The sequence below is a fragment of the Narcine bancroftii genome, chromosome 9, assembly GCF_036971445.1.
Source record: "Narcine bancroftii isolate sNarBan1 chromosome 9, sNarBan1.hap1, whole genome shotgun sequence".
NCBI lineage: Eukaryota > Metazoa > Chordata > Chondrichthyes > Torpediniformes > Narcinidae > Narcine > Narcine bancroftii.
Window position 1 is genome coordinate 104132248 of NC_091477.1, and position 22239 is coordinate 104154486.

At 40.7% G+C, this 22239-nt stretch overlaps 1 long non-coding RNA gene across 1 annotated transcript in view; it reads right to left on the reverse strand.

Annotated features, from left to right (window-relative positions):
- LOC138742559 (uncharacterized) overlaps positions 1-22239 on the reverse strand; it is a 104416-nt gene that overhangs the window by 29833 nt on the left and 52344 nt on the right. Inside the window, exons 6-8 of the long non-coding RNA XR_011344260.1 lie at positions 11638-11724; positions 4462-4647; positions 3637-3707 (exon numbers count right to left, since the gene is read on the reverse strand). This is a non-coding gene — a long non-coding RNA (uncharacterized lncRNA). The remainder of the gene's footprint in view (positions 1-3636; positions 3708-4461; positions 4648-11637; positions 11725-22239) is intronic.

Genomic DNA, 22239 nt, shown 5'->3' on the forward strand with positions numbered 1-22239 from the left:
TCTGTACATCAATCTAAAGAGTCTAATGAAAACAGATCAGCTGACCATTACTTCTGAAGAAAGGGCATTTTCCGTGTTAACAATGAATAAATCAAGATATTTATTAATTCAATAACAGAGCAACACTAGTATCAGGATGCTCATGTCCTGCAGCTGACAGATAATTTTAGCTCAGTATGCTAGACATTTATGAGGAGGTCTGCACACACTAAGATAATGTTAACAAGATTCCACAAAGATAAAATATGAATTGTTTTCTGTACACATCAGTAAATGACATTTTGCAAACTTGTTTTCTGTGCAGTTTCAATACCTGTCAATTTAAGTTATTTTCAGATAGAAATTGCTTGGCAAGGTCCTTTGCTTTATTCATAAATACATCTACAGGTGTACAGAAAGGACCCACGGAGGATTAGCTATTCTCCAGGAAGCTAAATAATGATCTGAAATTTGAAGCCTTTCGTGAACTTATAATTTACTTCTTACTTCTGCTGGTGTCTGTATTTGGCTTCACTCCAGCAATTGCAAACTGCCTCCACAATCTAAAATAGTAGCACCTGACTTCACATTTTAATTAACACACAAGGTGGATTTTCAATACAAATTGTTCTTGACAATTTTAGTAATCCAGAGTCAAAACTAGTAAAACAGATCAGCCTTAGACATTGTTAAAGCAGCTATGAGAAAAAAAGTTACTTATTTTTGTCAGACAGGCTTTTGATTTTTCTCCGAGGACTTACAATAAGTTCATCAGAGAATTGCAATGCGGATTCTGTCGAGAAAGAAATGAACATTATCTTCACTATGACAAATGCAAGAAGAGAACTAGGAGCAACTCCAAAATACGTGACCTTTTTTTAACCTTGCACCCTTTGAGTCCAGCAGCAGGAAGGGATTATAGATAATCTTTCACAGTCACAATTCTAACCTACGGATCCAATGCAGGCCCAATCCCAATCAAGCAGACATCCTCTTCTTTGGCTTGGCTTTACGGACGAAGATTTATGGAGGGGGTAAATGTCCACGTCAGCTGCAGGCTCGTTTGTGGCTGACAAGTCTGATGCGGGACAGGCAGACACGGTTGCAGAGGAAAATTGGTTGGTTGGGGTTGGGTGTTGGGTTTTTCCTCCTTTGTCTTTTGTCAGAAAGGTGGGCTCTGCAGTCTTCTTCAAAGGAGGTTGCTGCCCGCCGAACTGTGGGGCACCAAGATGTACGGTTTGAGGCGATATCAGCCCACTGGCGGTGGTCAATGTGGCAGGCACCAAGAGATTTCTTTAGGCAGTCCTTGTACCTCTTCGTTGGTGCACCTTTGTCACGGTGGCCAGTGGAGAGCTCGCCATATAACACGATCTTGGGAAGGCGATGGTCCTCCATTCTGGAGACGTGACCCACCCAGCGCAGCTGGATCTTCAGCAGCGTGGACTCGATGTTGTCGGCCTCTGCCATCTCGAGTACTTCGATGTTAGGGATGAAGGCACTCCAATGAATGTTGAGGATGGAGCGGAGACAACGCTGGTGGAAGCGTTCTAGGAGCCATAGGTGATGCCGGTAGAGGACCCATGATTCGGAGCCGAACAGGAGTGTGGGTATGACAACGGCTCTGTATACACTTATCTTTGTGAGGTTTTTCAGTTGGTTGTTTTTCCAGACTCTTTTGTGTAGTCTTCCAAAGGCACTATTTGCCTTGGCGAGTCTGTTGTCTATCTCGTTGTCGATCCTTGCATCTGATGAAATGGTGCAGCCGAGATAGGTAAACTGGTTGACCGTTTTGAGTTTTGTGTGCCCGATGGAGATGTGGGGGGGCTGGTAGTCAAGGTGGGGAGCTGGCTGATGGAGGACCTCCGTTTTCTTCAGGCCGACTTCCAGGCCAAACATTTTGGCAGTTTCCGCAAAACAGGACGTCAAGCGCTGAAGAGCTGGCTCTGAATGGGCAACTAAAGTGGCATCGTCTGCAAAGAGTAGTTCACGGACAAGTTTCTCTTGTGTCTTGGTGTGAGCTTGCAGGCGCCTCAGATTGAAGAGACTGCCATCCGTGCGGTACCGGATGTAAACAGCGTCTTCATTGTTGAGGTCTTTCATGGCTTGGTTCAGCATCATGCTGAAGAAGATTGAAAAGAGGGTTGGTGCGAGAACACAGCCTTGCTTCACGCCATTGTTAATGGAGAAGGGTTCAGAGAGCTCATTGCTGTATCTGACCCCTCCTTGTTGGTTTTCGTGCAGTTGGATAACCATGTTGAGGAACTTTGGGGGGCATCCGATGTGCTCTAGTATTTGCCAAAGCCCTTTCCTGCTCACGGTGTCGAAGGCTTTGGTGAGGTCAACAAAGGTGATGTGGAGTCCTTTGTTTTGTTCTCTGCACTTTTCTTGGAGCTGTCTGAGGGCAAAGGCCATGTCAGTAGTTCCTCTGTTTGCACGAAAGCCGCACTGTGATTCTGGGAGAATATTCTCAGCGACACTAGGGATTATTCTATTTAGGTGAATCCTAGCGAAGATTTTGCCTGCAATGGAGAGCAGCGTGATTCCCCTGTAGTTTGAGCAGTCAGATTTCTCGCCTTTGTTTTTGTACAGGGTGATGATGATGGCATCACGAAGGTCCTGAGGCAGTTTTCCTTGGTCCCAACAAAGCTTGAAAAACTCATGCAGTTGGACATGCAGAGTTTGACATCCAGCCCATTATACCTCAGTGTAATACTGCAACTAACTTCCAACAAGATTCGTGCTAGAATGGACTTAATCCACGGCATGAACAGGAAACAGTTAATTTGTTTAACCCTTTAGATCCCAGCCATTTTTACTCTCCAGACTGGAACCATGGGTAAGCTGCAGTATGAATACCAAAACAAACCAACTGGTGGTTGGGTATAAAACCAGTCCCCGAAAATGGGCACATGGAGTATATGCACTTTTTGATAGTCCCTGAAAACTGGGACACGGGATTTATGCGGTGTTGGTAATCCCCAAAAAGCAGGAACATGGAGTCTAAAGGGTTAATTATTATCTGGAACCATAATCAGCCTATCCTCAGTCATCAATTTATAGTAGACAGACAACAATCTTTTGGAGGTCAAATACAAATTAATTGTTAAATCCTTCATTGAAACACACAAGAGGATGAAAATAGGCCCTCCATTGTGCCCACCTCCCAAAAGTTTAACAAGACCTGGCTTGAATCACACTCCTCTCCTCCTGTACACTAGAGGCCGGACAACTTCAAATTGGCATACTTCCAGCATTGGCAAGTTTTTGTTTTTCATTTTGAGCTTTCATTTCAAAGAATGAAGGATGATCTAACTGAAACACAGAACATTCTTGAGGTATTTGACAGAGTATATGTGGGGATGACGCTTCCTTCGGCATCTCAAATCGAGGTCACAGTCTCAAAATCAAGGGGTCAGCCATTCAGGATGGAGATCAGAAGAAATGTCTTCACCCAGACTAAACTCATGTTTGATCACCTTCACAAGTATCAGTAACTAATAGAACTCAGCGTTATACATTCTAGTCCAATGAAGATGTAGATGCACAGACAAACAGCAGCTTGAACTTGATCTAAGTAAACAAAGATAAATGTCTTCCTCCAAAGCCAGAATTCATTGGTCATCTGTAATTGACATTCAGAAAAAGATAGTTACCTACCATCTTGGCTTGGCGCAGAGCTCGGTGAAGTTATTTCCAGAAAGTTTCACAATTTTGACCGATCTATGACACTGGAACGATAACATACATTTAAGACAGAATGCTGCGTGACCTGCTGGTGGAGCATAGCAAGAAATTAAAGCCAGCAACAAGGCAGGCATTGAGTGTAAAACCGTGACAAACATTTTGTCCAAACTGAAATACATCTGATTAGGGAATTTTCCGCATCCTCAAGATAGGCAAAGCAATCATGTTGCTCAAAATCATTTGGTAGTTGCACTGGTATCACAACTCCAACTGTCAATTGGGCCAGGCAAGGCCTAAGGCATTTGATTTGGATAATGTCCTCAATTCTCAGAAGAGGAAGTGGTTTAGAAAGAAGTTTAATGGCCAAATCCAGCTGAACATGCCAAAACCACATTGTAGTCTTGTTGTATTTGGCAATGATAACTTCAATTACTTCATTGTAAAATTATTAAAGTTCCTATCTTCCTTGCTTTCAGCTATCAAGATCTTGAAGCTCCCCACATCAGCCAATCCACAACTCTTATCACAGGACCACCTGAACGAATGACATAAGATATTTTTTGCACTACTGGCCAACTGTGAATATTTATTATTTGGGTTGTTTTCTTCCTTTTCTACTTATTTTTTTTGGTGTCTTAATTGTACTTAATTTGTGTTAGTGTGTTTTACGTAACTGGGAAGTTACAGCAAGTGAGATTTTCATTACATCTACACATTGTACTTGCACATATAATAATAAACCTTCATTCATTCATTATTTTTCTCTCTTCACTCATCCAATTATGGAGGTTCACTGACCTATTGGCTTTCACTGGTAAGACAGCATCATGAAAAATGCCAGGGAAATAAAGCACAGGTCCATTCATTTGCTTTCATCTGCTGAAGAAGTCATTAAAGCTGCTTGAAGAGGCAATGCTCAGGCTGCTACAAAGCTTTATTATTGGTCATCTGCAGGATGTGGAAAGCTGTCTTTATTGCGCATCCCTAAGTGCACACAAGGTTTAGGTAAGCTGAAAATATTTCAAAAGTGCTGTGGCATTTGGATTTAAGACTAGCAACAATGCAGGAATGATAACATGTGATGTTGATGATCCCATAGAAAAGCCACCGAGCTAAAGTTGCAAGCTGCTGTTCCCATATCTGAAGTTGTGGGGAAGGGAATTCCAGGATTTTGACCCACCGACCACATGACCAAAATCAGCTCCAAATGTCCCACTTTGACCTTACAATCAAAGACTGATCACTGATGAGGTAACTGAAGATGATTGGGTGTGGAACACTGCCTGGTAAACTCCTGCAGCAATATTCTGACCTGCAATAATCACAACTATATTCTGTTATGCAAGTTATGACACCAGCCAGTGGAGAACGTTGCCTTTTGGCCTATCAAGGAAACATTTGACATAATGTGTAATTTCAGAACACTGAAAGCACTGAAGTAGAAGTGCTGTGATTCTCACCTACATTTTGAAATCATCTATTTGGTTCACACACAGACTGTAATGAAGTATGGAACCAAAGAGTCCTGGCAAAACCCAACGAAGCAACAATAAGCAAGCTTTGATGAGCAAGTGCCAACTGATTGCACTGTAATTTCCATTTCCATCACTTTTCACATACTTGAGACAGAAGAAACGATCGCACAGGACACAACCCGACAACTATTTATGATCATGAAATCATGAAGAAGGCTTTGTAGGACTTTGAGGAGATTTGGTATGTCACCAAAGATCATTGCAAATTTCCACAGATGTACCTTGGAGAGAAATCTGACTTGTTGTATCACTGTCTGGTATGGAGGTGCCTATGTACAAGGACAGAAAAAGACTACAGAGCATTGTGAACTTGGCCAATGCCATCATGGACATCAGTCTTCAATCCATTAAGGACATCTACAGGAGGCGGTGTCTCAAGAAAGCAGCCTCTCTCCTCAAGGACCCACCACCACCCAGGCCATGCCCTCTTCATACTGCTACCATTAAGGAGGTACACGAGCCTGAAGATGAACACCCAATGGTACAAAAACAGTTTCTTTCCCTCTTCCATCAAATTTCAGAATGGACAATGAACCACAGACACTACCTCATTTTTTTCTTCTTTTACACTAATTTTTAATTTAAAAAAATGTAATTTGTAGCAATTTTGCACCCATCACGCTGCTGAAAAACAATGAATTTCATGACATGTTCATGACAATAAATTCTTATTCTCATTCATTAATATTTAACAATTCATGACGAGCCATGATTGCAATGATACATCATTTCCAACAGCTACCAACCAGATTTTTCTATTCAGTCTGACCAGTTGCTGGAAATTGGCCTGCACTTTTCTAACATGTCTTAACCTAGTATGTTAAAATTATTTATTACTATAAAACCAGTTGCTTACACCCAAGGACAGGAAGATAATTGCTTATCTTGGCCGACCACAAATCATGGAACATCCATGCAGAAATGTTATAGCACAGAAACCAAAGATGCTCTCCAACTGGTGATAGGCAACACACAAAGGCAGCACTGTAGATTTACACTAATTTTGAATGATATATTCAGCCTGCCAGAGTAGGAATAGATTATTTTGAAAAATTACACCGGGATATGAAATAACTGTTAAATCTCACAAGAAGTAAAATTGATTAGGCGGCCAATGGAAAATTAAATAAAGCATTATCAGAAGTTATTGAATAAAATTTGCTTAAAAGAAGGAATGTTAGTAAAATTAATGTAATTGCCAATAGAAAAAAAACACCCATGTAAGAAACCCTGACAAATTTCTCGAGGTGGAAAGTGTGTTGACCAGCTGCATCACAGTCTGGTATGGGAGCACCAATATCCCTCCAAAGGCCCTCCAAAAAGTAGTGGACTTAGCCCAGGATATCACAGGCAAAACTCTCCCCACTACTGAGTACATCTGCAGGGAATGCTGCTGTCAGAGGGTGGTTACAATCATCAAAGACCCACACCACCCAGCACATGCTCTGTTCTCACTGTTGCCATCAAGAAAGTGGTATAAGTGCCACAAGACTGGCACTACCAGGTTCAGGAACATTTGCTGTTCCACCATCAGACTCCTCAATGACAAAACAAAATAGTCATTCAAAGCCTTGGCTGTTTCCTCATCATCCAATATCAATTCTTCTCTTCTCATCTTCCACGGGTCCAACCTTCACTTTAGCCACCCTTTTACACTTTATATAATTATAAAAATCTTTACTGTCTTGCTTTATATTTTGTGCTAATCTTTTCTTGTCGACTAAATGGAAAAATTGTCTAACTGTTGTCAGCTCTGTACATGCTTTGAAGGGCCTGTTAAAGGTTCTGATGGTAGTTTTATTTAAAATCCCGCCACTGCGGGTCTGCACCCAAGATGGTGGTGCCTACAATCAGTAGCAATTACAATGGGTTACCTACTGGCAAAGGACACCAGAAAACAGGGGGACCACCACCCATCTGAGGAGGAGAAACAGAGGAGACGGTGACTGTGGCAGCAGACCAGTGAGGGGTTCCGCAGCTGAAAGATTCACACAGGTGGTGGGATTTTGCTATCTCAAGCCTGTGAGCTGCTGGAGTCTGCAGTCAACGGACTCACAACCAGGCTGTGGATTGCTGGAGACTGGCTGAAGGGGGTGCCAGATATCAGAACCGGAATGCGAGAGGGTGCAGGGCACTAAAAGATTTCTAATCGTATTGGAGTTTTGGATCTGGAGCTCGGATTGCAGTTGGTTTGGACCGGACACTCTGCGGCTGTGGAGGTTGAGGGAGTGCTGAAGGCAAATCCACAAATACACAATGACTCTGGGGGAACTCTCTTTTGCTTCTCGTTCTCTGACTCCAAGAGGCACTTCGGGCAATTTCTGCCAATGGAAAATCTGTCTGCTTTACAAGCAATTTCATGTAATTTCGCGCTGCTTTTATTGCATGACAATAAAGTGAATCTTGAATCTTCCCTTTCTTTATTGCTTGCTTCGTGGTTCTTGTTGCTTCTTAAAGGTTTCCCAATCTTCTGGTTTCCCATTGCTCTCAGCATCTTTGAACAAACGAGCTTTTATGACTGTCCTTGCTGTTAACTGGAATATACATACTTCTGTTGAGCACTGTGAAAAATCTCTTTGAAAGTCCTCCACTGTTCCTCAGCTATCCCTCCTCATTCCCAGTCTACCCTAGCCAACTCCTCCCTCATCCTTTGGTTGTTTCCCTTGTTTAGGCATAACAAATTTGTTTTAGACTGAACTATTATTCCCTCCATTTGTATGATAAACTCAATTATACTGTGACCATTCTTTCCAGGAGGATCCCTAACCACAAGATCACTAATTTTATTTTTCTCATTGCACAAGACCAGATCCCAGATAGCATGTTCCCTTGTAGGTTCAATAACATGTTGTTCAAGAAAGCCATCACGTATGCATTCTATGAAGCTCTCAATCAACCTGATTCACCCACTCGACGTGCATATTAAAGTTCCCCAAAATATCTCCAGTTCCATCTTTACATGCCTCTGATATTTCTTGGTTTATTGTCTGTGCCACGTTAATGTTATTATTAGGTTGACCTATAGACAACTCCCACTAGTGATATTTTCCCTTTACTCTTCTTATCCTCTATCCCAATGGACTCGACATTTTTCTCCTTAGATCTTACATTATCTCTCACTATTGCCCTGGCACCAATGTTAGAGTGGTGCTCAGAATATTAAACTATCGCAGCTGGTTGTATAGATCATGTATCACTGAACAACAACAGGCCCTTCGCCCCATACTATCTGTGCTGACTATAATGCCAACTTAAACGAATCCCATCTGCCTGCACATGCTCCATATCCCCCATTTTCTGGCTGTTCATGTGCCTGACTAAATGCCGCTTAAATATCTATATCATTTGTGGTTCCACCACGTCCCCTTTCCTGCACATTGCAGCACCTACCACTCTGCATTAAAAAAAAAACTTGCATCGTAAATTTCCTTCAGACTTTCCACCTCACACTTTAAACCCATGCCTTCTAGTATTTGAGATTTCTACTCCAGGAAAAGGACTTCAACTACTTACTTCATCCATGTCTTTCATAACTTTATATAGTTCGAACAGGATACCCTTCAGCCTCTGACAGCGCAGAAAAAACAATCCAAGACTGTCCAACCTTTCCTTATAGATAACACTCTCTAATCCTGATGATCCTCTTCTTCACCCTCTCCAAAGCCTATATATTTTCCTTGGAATGCAGCAATCAGAACCATACAAGACCCTCCAACATCTCATATCCCAATTCAGGAGTCCCCAACCAGGTGGCATTAATATGGATTCCTCCAATTTTTGTTAACACCCTCCCTGGTCTCTTTTTTTCCCCTTATCCCTCTGTTTCCATTCCTCCAATTGCTCATTCCCTCCCCTCCTTCTCCTCTCAAAGAGCTACGTGTATTTCCTCACCTTCTGCCCACTTCTCAGCTTCTTTCACTTCTACCCTCCGATCTGCCTCCACCTATTACTTCTTTCCTGTTAGCCTATCCTCCTCCCCCTACCCCTTCCCCCCACACTTCCTCCACCTTTTCATTCAGCATCTTCCCCATTCTTGGCTCTCCAGATGAATGGATCATACCCAAAATGTCGATTGCCTTGAACTTCCAGTGGCTACCATGTGACCTGTTTAGTTCCTCTAGCTACTTAGGTACATAGAAATTTCTTGTAGCAGAGGGTAATGAATCTCTGGAATTTTCAGGACTGGCTGTTTTGGAAGCTGGATCAAAATATCTGTTTAAAGTGAAAGTATTTCATAGCTCGAGAAATAAGAGGGTAGGAGAAATAGAACAGAAAAAGTCTTGAGGCCAGAATCAATCATTCATGATCATATTAAATAGCGGGAGAGATCTGAGGGGCCTGATGGCCTATTCTTGCTCTTGTATTCTTGTGTTTTGGTTGATAAGGCTGGAGGTCCTCATGAACTTTAGGCCTGGGTCTTAAAAAATGGCCTCTGTGATAGTTGAGGTGCTGGTCTTATTTTACTCAAATTTTCTAGATTTGTAGAAGATTCCATTAGATTGGAATGTAGAAAATGTAAAGCTAAAGGTTCCATTATTGTCATGTAATACTACATTTAGAATATAATACCTGAAATTCTTTAACTTTGTCTACTGTAAGGAAGACAGAGAGACTTTGTCCAGCACTCTGCATAGAAATGTGGCCCCAGCGAGGAACAAACTCGTGACCCCTGGTTTACAAGGCCAGTGCTCTAACCACTGAGCTATCAGAGCCTCTGAAAGAGGAGTCAAAAAGAGAGAGTCAGGAAGTAGGAGAATGAGAAAAATTGAAAGCAATCGGACAATGTCAACATGAGAGTGTGAAAGGGTGTGGATAAAAGGGAACTGGTGGATGCACCGTTCTTATATTTCAGAAATCATTGGATAATCTGCTAAATCAAAGATTATCACAAAAAAAAACTTATGGTAGAAAAAGCAGCAGTTTAACAAAGTCAGCTGTTGAACAGAAAACAGAGTAGACAAAAGTGGACTTTATTCTGGTTGACAGAATGACAGGGATCAGTGTGCCACAAAGATCAGAACTAAACTTACTATTTTAATGTGGATTCATGGTCCCTTTCAAATTATTGTGGTTGATGTTGATTTGCTGAGAGGCCAAAATGCATCTGGCACATCAGCCCAGACCTCTTGAGTGAGCCTAAGGGCAGAATAAGAAGTCAGGTGACTTGGAAAAGATTTCAGATGTTGGAACCTGGAGCAAAATGCAATGTGCTGGAGATCAGCAGATCAAGCAGTAATGGGGGAGAAAAAGAATCGATGTTTCAGGTTGGAACAATTCAAGAAGGAGTTGAGGAAGGGTTCGGACCCCAAATACAAGACCATTCACTTTCTCCATCTAATACTGCTCGATCTTCTGAGTTCCTCCAGCAGATTGTTATTTGCTCAAGTGGATGAGTATGCCTGCATCTGGCCTCCAGTGCATTCCATAATTTGCCAGTGAAACACAAAACACAAAAAATGTAGTCAAAACACAAAAATTCTGGAGGAATTCAGCATCATCCATGGGAGGTAGGGTAAAGTTAGAAAACAGCATTTCGGCCCTGACCACTTCATCAAGGTATGAATAAACAGCAGGCAGGGGCCTGAATTAAAAAGCTGGGAAGAAGGAAAGAAAAGGCAAGGTAGAGGCCAACAGATAAAATGTGTTAATTGAATCTGAATAGAATGTCAGGATAAGAAAAGGTGAGAATTGTTTGGGGGACAGGGGGTGGCTCTGCGATTGGAGAATTGGGGAAAAGGAGACATGGGTGGGGGAGAGGGGGTAACAGAGACCAGAAAAGTCAGTTAATGTTATCTGGCTGGAGGATGCCCAGATGAATTATGAGATGTTCCGCCATTCTATGCTCTCAGTCCACAGTGCATGAAACTACGGACAGACATTCCAGCAAGGGAATGAGGCAGGGAATTGAAATGGGGCATCCCCAGCACTGCTTCGGACAGCCACTGCAGTACACAGGTAAAGAAGTTCAGACACATAGAAAGTTAGCTGCAATTAGTGGGACTGGCCAATAACCCTACGAGGAATGTGCATGTTTAGAGTATGCATCTGCTTAAATTTCAATTTTAAATTTTTAAGTTTAATTTTAGACATACAGCATGAAAACTGGCCCTTTTCACCCAATTACACCCAATTGACTTTGAACCCCAGAATGCTTTGAAAGGTGGGAGGAAACCAGAGCACCCAGAGGAAACCCACACAGACACAGGGAGAACATACAAACTCCTTATAGACAGTGCCGGATTCGAAAGCTTGTCACTGGGGCCATAACAGCATTGTGCTAACTGCTACGCCAACCATTCTGCCCTCACTAACAGTGCCCTCCCCTTAAAGTGCTCCTCCAAGACTATTCAAATTTAATCTCCTGATTAGAAAAAGCCAACCATAATAACCATTCACACAAATAAATTTTTAAACATTTTTATGAAGATTCTAAACATACCTTCACTGCTCAAGAGGACTGGAAAATATAACTCTTGGATTTGATTGAGGGGGATTCTTGAGAGAAATTTGATTGAGTTTGGTTGACCTGTAAATAAAAAAAGTTCACAAGCTTACAAGTAAATACTGAATTTATGACTCAAGTCCATTCCATCTCAGTTTCTTTGCCTCCATATAGCAGCGGATATTTTGTCGTGTGGTTTCTTTTTTACCTTGAGGTAAGGAGTGGGACTGAGTGGGAGGATGGATCAGCTCATGATTAGACTGGTGGAGCGGACTCAATAGAGCCCCCCATGGACATATTTTTATTTCTATATCTTGCAAATCAGGAGCTATGGGGTGAAATGTGGGAAAACAGCATCAATGTAAATGAGGTGGCAAATGGCCTACTCCTGATTACATTCCTCATGTTCTTACTTTCTAATAAATGTGTAGAAACTCTTGTAGAAGGCGGCACAAAATCTTGTATGTCGACACTGGCCTCTTATTGTCAATTTTGACAATGCAGTAACAATAAACAAATTACAATCATATATTTAAAAAATGCTTACCTTATTACATTTCCCCATTTACTCAATTGAATTTATCCTCATTTGATTAAACTAATCACTGGCCTCAAATCTCAGGGCATTCTTTTTTTTTATATATCAGGTGATGATTACTTTCAGGTATGACTTTACTGAAGTAGATTATGGTCTTGTACTCTTCCTGACCTTGATTGTCATACATCCTGTAACCAGGTCTGATATACAAATGGCAGTAACATGAAACTGTCTCTTTCTTGAACAGAATACCTCTCCACACATACAGCTAAGCTTATCTCAGCCGCTCTTCTGATCAGAGGGCCAGAAGCCAAGTATACACAGGAAAAAAACAACCCCACAAGCATCCCATGACGTGACATAGTAAAATGTCAGCTTAATACAGCCACAAATTTAAACTTTCCCCATCTTTGGGGTTCTTTTCTGAATTATTTTCAGCCTCTAATGGGAATATTAATCAGGTTCTTTGGGACTCTATGGGTTTCTTTTCATTATTTTTAACCAGCAGTTTTTTTTTTTACATATTGCCATGCAACTTAGGAATGGTTTGGGGTTTAGATTAGTTAATTATATTGTTTTTTTCCCCCCCTTTTCCTTTTTTTCAATTTACCTATGAATTTACCTATTACACAACAAAAATATACATCTTTCTCCGACATATTGTGCTTGTCTGCTCTATTACAGTTGTATTAGTTTTATGCATCATTCCTTTATGTATATATGTACTATTATATGAAATGCAATAAAAAATATTGAAAAAGAAAAAGATTATGACAGCCACATAGATTCAATAGACCAAGTAGTTTAATTCCATTCTGTAAGAAAGTATAACATAAAAATGCCAATGAAATCAGGCACACCCCATGTCTTCTTCACCACCTTATTCCTTCTTTGTCGCCATTTGTTTTTTGTTGTCTTGTCAGGTAACTATGAACTTAAACCCCAGGTTGCTCTGATCATTACATTCCTTCATGTCCTACCATTTACCATTTATGCCCTATCCCAATTTGACTTCCCACAATGCATCACCTCAGACCTGTGGAATTATCTGCCGTCTGCTAGCTTTCGCTCTGATCTAAGGCTCTAATCACAGCCTTAGACGTACATCTCGCTATCCATACTTAGGAATCATGCCTCCTGTGCTAATATATATATATATGTATATCACAAAAAAGGATCCCAGCACTGATCCATGCAAGCTTCCAATCAAATAGCATTCTTTCACAGCTATCCTCCTCTGTCATCAACCCATTCTTTGGCCGATCATTCTTTGCAATGTCCACACTTTTAAGGTAATTCCACCATCAGATGCAATTTTCCCTCATCTTCCCTTTCAACAATTTAAAAGAGCTTCATCTTCATGGCTCCCTGGTCCATCCTTCTACCATTTCCTTTCTCTTGGATTTCTCCATGCTTCTCTTGCATTGAAATATCTGCTCTTATCCTTTGTTCCTTCCCATTCCTTCCAGGTGAAACCTCAATTCACATCCAATTCCCACAATCTATTATATTAAGTACTCTAAATGTGGTCGCCTCAACATTGGAGAAACCTGTCCCAGAATGGATGAACGAAGTGATGAGAATAAAATAGGATCTGTGTAAATGGGCTTTGTAGGTAAAGGATTTGCTTCTATGTTATGTGACTCAGTGTCTTGTTTGAGCACGTTTATCCAGTCCACTTGACATTCAAATAGTATTGAATTAGTTATTGTTACATGTACTGAGATGCAGAAAAAAGCTGTGTTTTCTGTACTATCCAGGCAAGTCAACACATACTTAAGTCATACTACTTGTCGTTCAGTAATAAAATATTCAAGATTTATTTATTGTTATGTAATAGTGCAGAACATGAAATATTACAAAAAATTGCCTTCTCCCTGCCATAAGGCAAAGAGTTGCAAGGGTTGCCTGGCACCCCTTGCAGCAGGAGAGAAAGAGAAGCAAAAGACAGCCACTTCAGAGTCACTGAATGTCTGTGGATTCACCACCTGTGCTCCCACAGCCTCTACAGCCTCAAAGTTCAATCCCTTGGCAATCTGAGCTCCAGATCCAAACCTCCAATACAATCAGGTAGCCTTAAGCACCCAAGGCCCTTCAGGAGCCCTTCTTACTCGCCACACCCACTTGAATCCCAGCTCTGATACTTGATTCCCATGAGCCAGTCTCCAGCAGCACACAGCTCTTGTGGGTCTCCCAATAGCAAGTCACCCATAGTTTGTGAGGGTCTCTCAGCCACTGAGCCCTCACTGGTCCACCACCATGGTTACCGTCCTTAGGGTCATCTTCTCTACTTCTTCTCAATAGAGAGTGTTTTCCTTGCTTCTGGTGCCCTGCACCAGTCCATCAGGCTCCACCATCTTGGGTACATAGCTGTGGTTGCAGGATTTTAGATTCAAAACCCTATTAGCTCCATAAACAGACTGTTTAATGCCTGTATGGAGCCATTGGCATTAGGACCAGGTGGTTGAACTGTCCTGGGTCCACACCAGTGGCAGCGCTGACATTGCAACAGCTCTGGCAGCATGCCATTTTTTTCTACATGAAGTCTTTGTGCACAATGAATTCCTTTAGTGCGGGGTATAGTGTTGTAAAGACAAAGTGCAGGGTCTAGACTAGTGGTTCTCAACCTTTTTCTTTCCACTCACATACCACTTTAAATATTCCCTATGCCATAGGTGCTCTGTGATTAGGTAAGGGATTGCTTAAGGTGATATGTGGGTGGAAAGAAAAAGTTTGAAAACCACAGTTTTAATTGTACTTTATTGACTCGTTATATGCACGGTTTCATAACTCCAAAGGAAATGGACCAATGACAATTTTTCTCAAGCAAAATATTTCAGTAACAGTTGGGTCTAGAGCAGAGATTCTCAACCTTCCCTTCCCATTCACATACCATCTTAAGCAATCCCTTACTAATCACAGAGCATCGATAGCATAGGGATTACTTAAAGTGGTATGTGAGTGGAAAGGAAAAGGTTGAGAACCACTGGTCTAGAGATTAATTCCAGTGACGTTAGAATTGAGATACAAAATGGTGGAATGATTGTAATGCATGCAAGTACAGATCTGTCGGGAACAGGTCACAGAATGTCACCTCACTCCAGCACCTGTCACGCTAATTCTCCAATATATTCTCGTTCTGGTATTTTCATGTGTCCTACTGCAATGGGCTCCAAAATGATTATGCAAAATGGCACCTCATCTTGCATCTGATCATTTTGGGAATCTTCCAACAAATTCAACAATTTCATGAATATCACTTCCTGTGTTTGTATCAGAACTCCCCATACTTGCTGCAAGGTCATTCTTCTGTAATATTAACTCAGTTATTCTTGCACCTTAGTTATTGCTTGACATTCTGGGCACTTCCAGCATTGTCTTTTTGGTTTTGGTTCTCTACAAACAGCTCCGACCTGTTTTCACAAGTACAGTACGTTTTTTTTTGTTTCCCTCTCCCTCATATCTCTTACCTGTACTAGGTGACTTTATGAATAGGGTTTCACCTTCATAACCTTGGCCTTGCCTTAGAGACCTATCCATCACTCCCTGTAACGTTAATTAACTTGTGTTTTCACTTTTTCAAGTTCTAGTGAAGAGTCTTCAACCTAAAACATAAATTCAGTTCCAGTTTCATTTCAGATTTACATATCTGTTTTTTTGTTTATCTTTAAAAGATTTATTACTCTTTTACAAATAAATGGTGGTAACTTTCTCTTGCTTCTGTAAAGACGGACAAGAGATTTTAGGTGGCATGCTTTTGGTGATCTGTTGAAGCAGGACACCACCCATTGTAGAACATCCCCAACTTTCATTCCATCCACTTCATGACAGGTTGGTTCCTCAACAATGAATGATTAATTTCCACCAAAATGCTACCCACACATTGAAAATGAAATGCATTGCATTAGATGCCGTCAGATTCATTAATCTGATGAGCGTGAGAAATGATGAATCAATCCATAAATACATTGTGTAATCCTACTTTAGACCGCAAGAAACTGTAGATTCAAGCCATCACGCAGACCATCTTCCCCTCTATCAACTATCTTTACCTCCCGCCTACTCGGGAAACTAATCAACATATTAAAGATGCACCCCACCACAGTCACACTCTCTTCTGCCCCCTCGCTTCAGGCAGAAAGCACACAAAGTTGAAACCATGTACCTCTAGATTCATAGAAGTTTCTTTCCTTCTATTACCAAACCCTGGATGGAACTCCCATAAGTATTAGATTTTTTCTTTTTAACACTATATTTTGTACTTCTGTCTTATGTGACACAATACCATGCACTTTTGTGTTATCGTAGCACTATGTCATTATTCTTGCATAACCTACTGTACTACTTAGAAACTGACTTGCCTGGATAGCACACAATACAAAGTTTTACAGTATATCCTTGTTTACATTGCAATAAACAATTCAATGATGAACAAATAATACTTGAATGTGATGGAAGAGAAATAGCAAGTTTTACCTCAGGCTCTTATCCAGCAAGACTCACACTTACCGCCCATCCGAGTTTCCGACACCTTGAAGGACGCAGGTACTTACCGTGGTCAAAAGTAATATCTGTGTTAAATTTGACCCCCTGCCAATTTTGACCCAAAATATTGGTCCCTAAAACTCGACTATTACAAAAAATATATAGGGTAAATGGGGACGAGGTAATGGGTATTATTTGGGGAATGATCAAAAGAACATAAACCAGAAAAAAATAAGTAAGTTGCAACTTGATCCTAAAATTATTTTTCATTAACTTGTCCATTTAATCATTTCTCTTGCTTTTATTAAGAACAAAATTATTGTGATCACAATGACAGGTGCGATTGTGCTTCCTGGTTCCTAATAACCCTAAATTTTCCCACCTTTCTAAACTATTCTTCAGGGAATATCCATTAGATATTTAGCATTTTCAGATTAATGTTGTCAACAGGTACGATGTACCATTAATAATTCACAAAAGGTTAAATTTAATTTAAAAAAAAAAAAAAATTCACAAAAGGTTAAACAATCAGGCTTTTAATAGCTAAACACATCCACCTCCTCGACTGATCAGAGCAAAATGAAAGGGGTAGGTGGCCAACAAGGGGCATCGGTCTAGAGAAGCGTGTCCAGTTGATAGCAGCCAATCATAATGTAACAGTGGTTTACCACAAGGTAACAAAATTAAATTTCTGGTAATGTCAGCTCACATCAATGACTCCCTAAACTGTACTCTTCCATCCAATTGCTTATATGAGAAAACAATTTGTGTGCAGGATAAATTTACAAAATATCTTACTACTTTAGAATGGCATAACAATCTTTAAATTAAATATTCCTTTATTTCAAAACTTAATTGAACTCAATTTCAGAGAGAAAGAACATGAGATTTAAAAAATTAAATAATCTGTAAGGCAACCTTTGGTGTAAATCAAGTGTTGATAGCTGAACCCCAACTCCAAAATGGAGTGAACTGCTTCTTCTAAGGAGACATCCACTGCTTTACTCTCGTGCCAGACACCCTTGCCTCATCCTAAGTATCGCAACGGCATCAGCAGAATAAGTTAAGCATTAGGGAGGGGAAAATAAGACTGCACTGCCTCCTACTAATCAAGATACTATCCATCCACTCCTCCTGCTGTATCATGGATGTGGCCAGGAAGGGAACAGGAAAACAGAGCTTTCAATATCCAACCACAAACAAGCTCACACCCAGAAAAAAATAAAACTACATCACTAAATTCTTGCTGCAGCCATCAAAATTAAAAGTTTGTCTTTGTCTTTGGGGCTGGAGTACACTGTGCACATAAAGTGTGCATTCAGATTTCCTGCAAATTAGTTCTGAAACAAACAATCGTTCCCAGCTGAAGCTGTCACATAGAAAACATCTTCATTTGAATCAGGAAGGGAATCTTCCAGCAGCATTTCATTTTACATTAACTATTCGTCTCTTGAACATCAAAATACGTACAATAAATTCATACCTCGATGAAGGGCTCAAGCCTGAAATGATGACTATGTATCTTTATCTTTGCTACATAAATTATACTGTTTGACCTGCTGAGTTTCTCCAGCATGGTGCTTTTACTTCAATCATGGCATCGGCAGACTTTCATGTTTTACTAAAATAAATGCATTGCCATTCTCAGTATAAAAATTTGAATTCCAGACAGAAAACTTAACAAAGCTAGGAACAATATCAGTTTAAAGCACATTAGAAACAGCTGTACCATATTGAGTGGTAAGTGTTTGATTTGTTCTTCCACAAAAAGGCTCCTTGTTAAACACCATACAACATAATTGGTTAAATTAATCTGTGCTTTCATTAAGCAATTTACCTTTATTTGCATTCATATTTGTTTAAACTGTATATCCATGTGCAATCTGTTTTCCAGGAAAGTATTTTTCTGGTTTTTAAAAAGAAATGCAAGTGAAAATCATGTCCATGAATAATTTTATGTTTCTGCTACCTTTCAAGTTCATTATTTGTCGTTTAGTTTTACTTTTAAAAGGAATTAAGTCTTACTTTAAAATCAGTTTAACAGCGAATGTTTGAAGGGTATTAAGGTAAAGGTGTAGATCTAATTATCGGATCTGAAACCTAGTCAGGCAGAATGCTTGTTAGTTTTTAGGGCATTGTGGGAATTAATGAAAAGAGCTGATTTCCTGGTTTAAACAATTTGGCAATCTGCTGCTGTGGTTACCCCTAACAACTTCCATAGAACAGAACGCTGCTAAGCAAATAGGGCAAAATTTGAGAAGCCTGAGCCAACGAGCACACAGAAAGTGCTTGTGTTCTTAAACTTACTACCTTTCAGATTACAAAACAGGAAATGGGATCTGGCACTTCTTGGTCGAGTATTTTGTAAACGACTATGTCTATTAACCCTTTTTAAACTGCTTGCATTTTGTGAGCGCTTTTGGGAAAGTGGTATCTTTCACTCTCATGCTTTTTTTTAATTGCAAAATGCCCACAAGGAAAGCACAGTGTGGGATGTTTGGGCAATGCTGCTTTGAGTTTTCTGTGTTTGAGCACAGGTGCACTAACCCAAATGATCCTAGTACAAAGCAGCGGTTGTTTTTATCAAGTGTGGGCACGCTCTGGAGTGGCAGTAAGACCACACGTAAATGAAATGGAAGCATAACCAGCACAAAGTTCCTCCATTTTTTAACAATCAAGCCTCACAGGAACATTGGGTAAAACCCAGTGAGTCATAATAAGAAGCATGATAAAAGTCAACAAAACATGACATATTTCCTTCTCTCTATCACACAGAAGTTATTTAACTATGCCAACACTACATTCAAAACAAATTGGAGAGAATTGCCTCTTAAACCCGAGTTTTTTTATCTGTCCTCTCTTCAGTCTTGCTCCCAATGTTAACATAATGTAAACGTTTGCTGACGACACCACATTTGTTGGCTGAATAAGTGGAAATGTTGAGGATAGAGAACCTGGTTGGTGCTTTTAACATCACCATTTTAGGAAGGAGAGACTGAGGGACTACACACCTGTCTGCATTGATGGGAATGGGTGGAGAGATTCAGAGCCCACAAGTTCCTGGGATTCCATATCTCAGAATAACTTTCCTGGAACCAGCACATTGAGGCAATTGTGAAGAAGGAACATCCATGCCCCTACTTTCCAAGGAGTCTGAGGAGATTTGGCATGTCATTGAATACTCCATCAAACTTCTACAGGTGCACCATGGAAAGCATTACTGACTGTTTGCATTACAATCTGATTTGGCATAAAATGTGCAGGAACCCAAAGGCTGCAGGAGGGAGAAAACATAGCAAGATCCGTCACAGGCTCCATTTTCCCATCCATTGCAGACTCCCGTGTGTGGCATTGCCTCAGGAAGGCATGGTTAGCCCAGTGGTTACAATAATGCTATTACAACACCAACAACTTGTGTTGAAATCCAGCATTGTCAGTAAGGAGTTTGCATGTTCTTCCCTGTGGCTGGGTGGGTTTTCCCCAGGTGTTCCGGTTTCTTCCCTCTCTCTAAATTGTATGGGGTTGTAAGTTAATTTGGGTGTAATTGGGCAGCATGGGTTTAAATGGCAGGCATCGGCTTATACCGTGCTGTAAATAAAATTTTAAAAAATAAAATTAAAATGAAAAGGCACCCAAAATCATAAAGGAGCCCCGTCGCCCTAGTCATAAACTCTTCTCACTGCTTCCTTCAGAAAGAAAATACAGAAGCCTGAAAACCACACCTCTCGGCTCAAGAATAGTCTCTTTCCAATAGCTATCAGATTCTTGAATGGTCTGCACCTGCAAGTTGCATTTTACACTGGTATTACTACTCTAGACATTTATTATCTATCTTATCTATTATTATCTCTTTCAATTTAATTCAATTAGTTTACTATTATGGCTTGGCTTAGCTTCGCGGACAAAGATTTATGGAGGGGTATGTCCATGTCTGCTGCAGGCTCGTTGGTGACTGACAAGTCCGATGTGGGACAGGCACGCACGGTTATTATAGCCTTTCTTTAAAGTACAGGTTGTACCTCTAATCTGGCACTCCGTGTTCCAGCCACTCCAGTGATCCATCATGTCTTGAATCTGCCATCATTAATTTGTGGATCTGTCACCAGGGCAGGGCTGTTATGCGCCAAAAATCTGTTTACTCTGCAGCCGTGTTTTGGTGATACAGTCCTGTTAATTTCCTCTATTCATCTGCATTTTTGCCCTTCATGATGTCATCCAAGAGACCAAGAGGTGCAGAAGATAATAAACGTTCCCTAGGCTTAGGGGACAATTTATTTTTATCTGGCATTTTCTCTGGTCCGGCAATGGCCAGGTCCCAAAGTTGGGAGATAAAAGAGGAAACATGTACCTGTTTGGCTGCAGCAAGTATGAATTTCAGGCATACGTACAATATGCAATGTGTATGACAATAAACTCATTATCATTGGTACCAGTGTGTACTGGAACCGGGCCCAATGTCCCAAGGATATGGAGATAGAGGTTATGCAAGAGTAGCATGCTGTGCAGCTGTGAGAAGTGAGAAAATCCACTACTAGATACAGTTTGGTTTATCATCTGAAAAAAGGAAATATGATGCAAAATTGCTGACAATGCAAAAATTAAATTCATGTGACAGAATAAGCATTGTTTTAATGAAATGAAAATGTATTTAAATACAGGTTATGTAGCCTCTTATTTGCAAATTTGGCTTCAAATATAAAATTAATCCCATTTGCAAAATTTTGCTTTTTGCTACCCATAAATAAGCTACTTGTGGCCACAAGGATAATGCATGTGGCTACCTTTTGTATCACAGCCTGCAGTGTGTGTTATGAAGTGATTACAACTTTTGCTTTTGCAATCTGCTCAAGGGTGGCAGCTTACCCTAAAGGAGAAACCTGATCGAGTGATGTGAAATAAAAATGGGCACATTTTAGGATTAGTCCTCTCCCATACTCCCTGTATACCCAAAACCAGCTCCAACTCCATCCATAAATTCATGAATGGCATCACTTGTATTCAAGGTCTCTTAACAATTTTTAGAAATACAGCATGGTAACCGGCCATTTCGGCCCACAAGCCCATGCAGCCCAATTATACTCAATTGTCCTACAACCCCCGGTACATTTTGAATGATGGGAGGAATCCGGAGCATCCAGAGGAAACCCACACAGACAGGGGGAGAATGTACAAACTCCTTACAGACACACCAGATTCGAATCCCAGTCCCAATCGCTGGCACTGTAACGCTGTTGCGCTAACCGTGCCACCCAATGACAAAGCTGAGTTCAGGAACAAGATAGGAGGACCTGTGGCTTTGTTCCTGAGCAACAACCTGTCCCTCAATGTCAGCAAGACGAAGGAGCTGCTTGCAGATTTCCAGAGAAGTGGTGGATTTCATTTCCTTGTATACATCATCAGTAGTGAAGTGGACAGAATAGACAGTTTAAAGCTCCCATGTGTCAACATCTGCACTTACTTTTACTGGTCCTCCCACATCAATGCAAAGGCCAAGAAAGCACTCCAGTGCCTCTACTTCATCAGAAGCCTTAGTAAATTTGGCTTGACTCCAACATCCCTTAATAAGTTGTACAGGT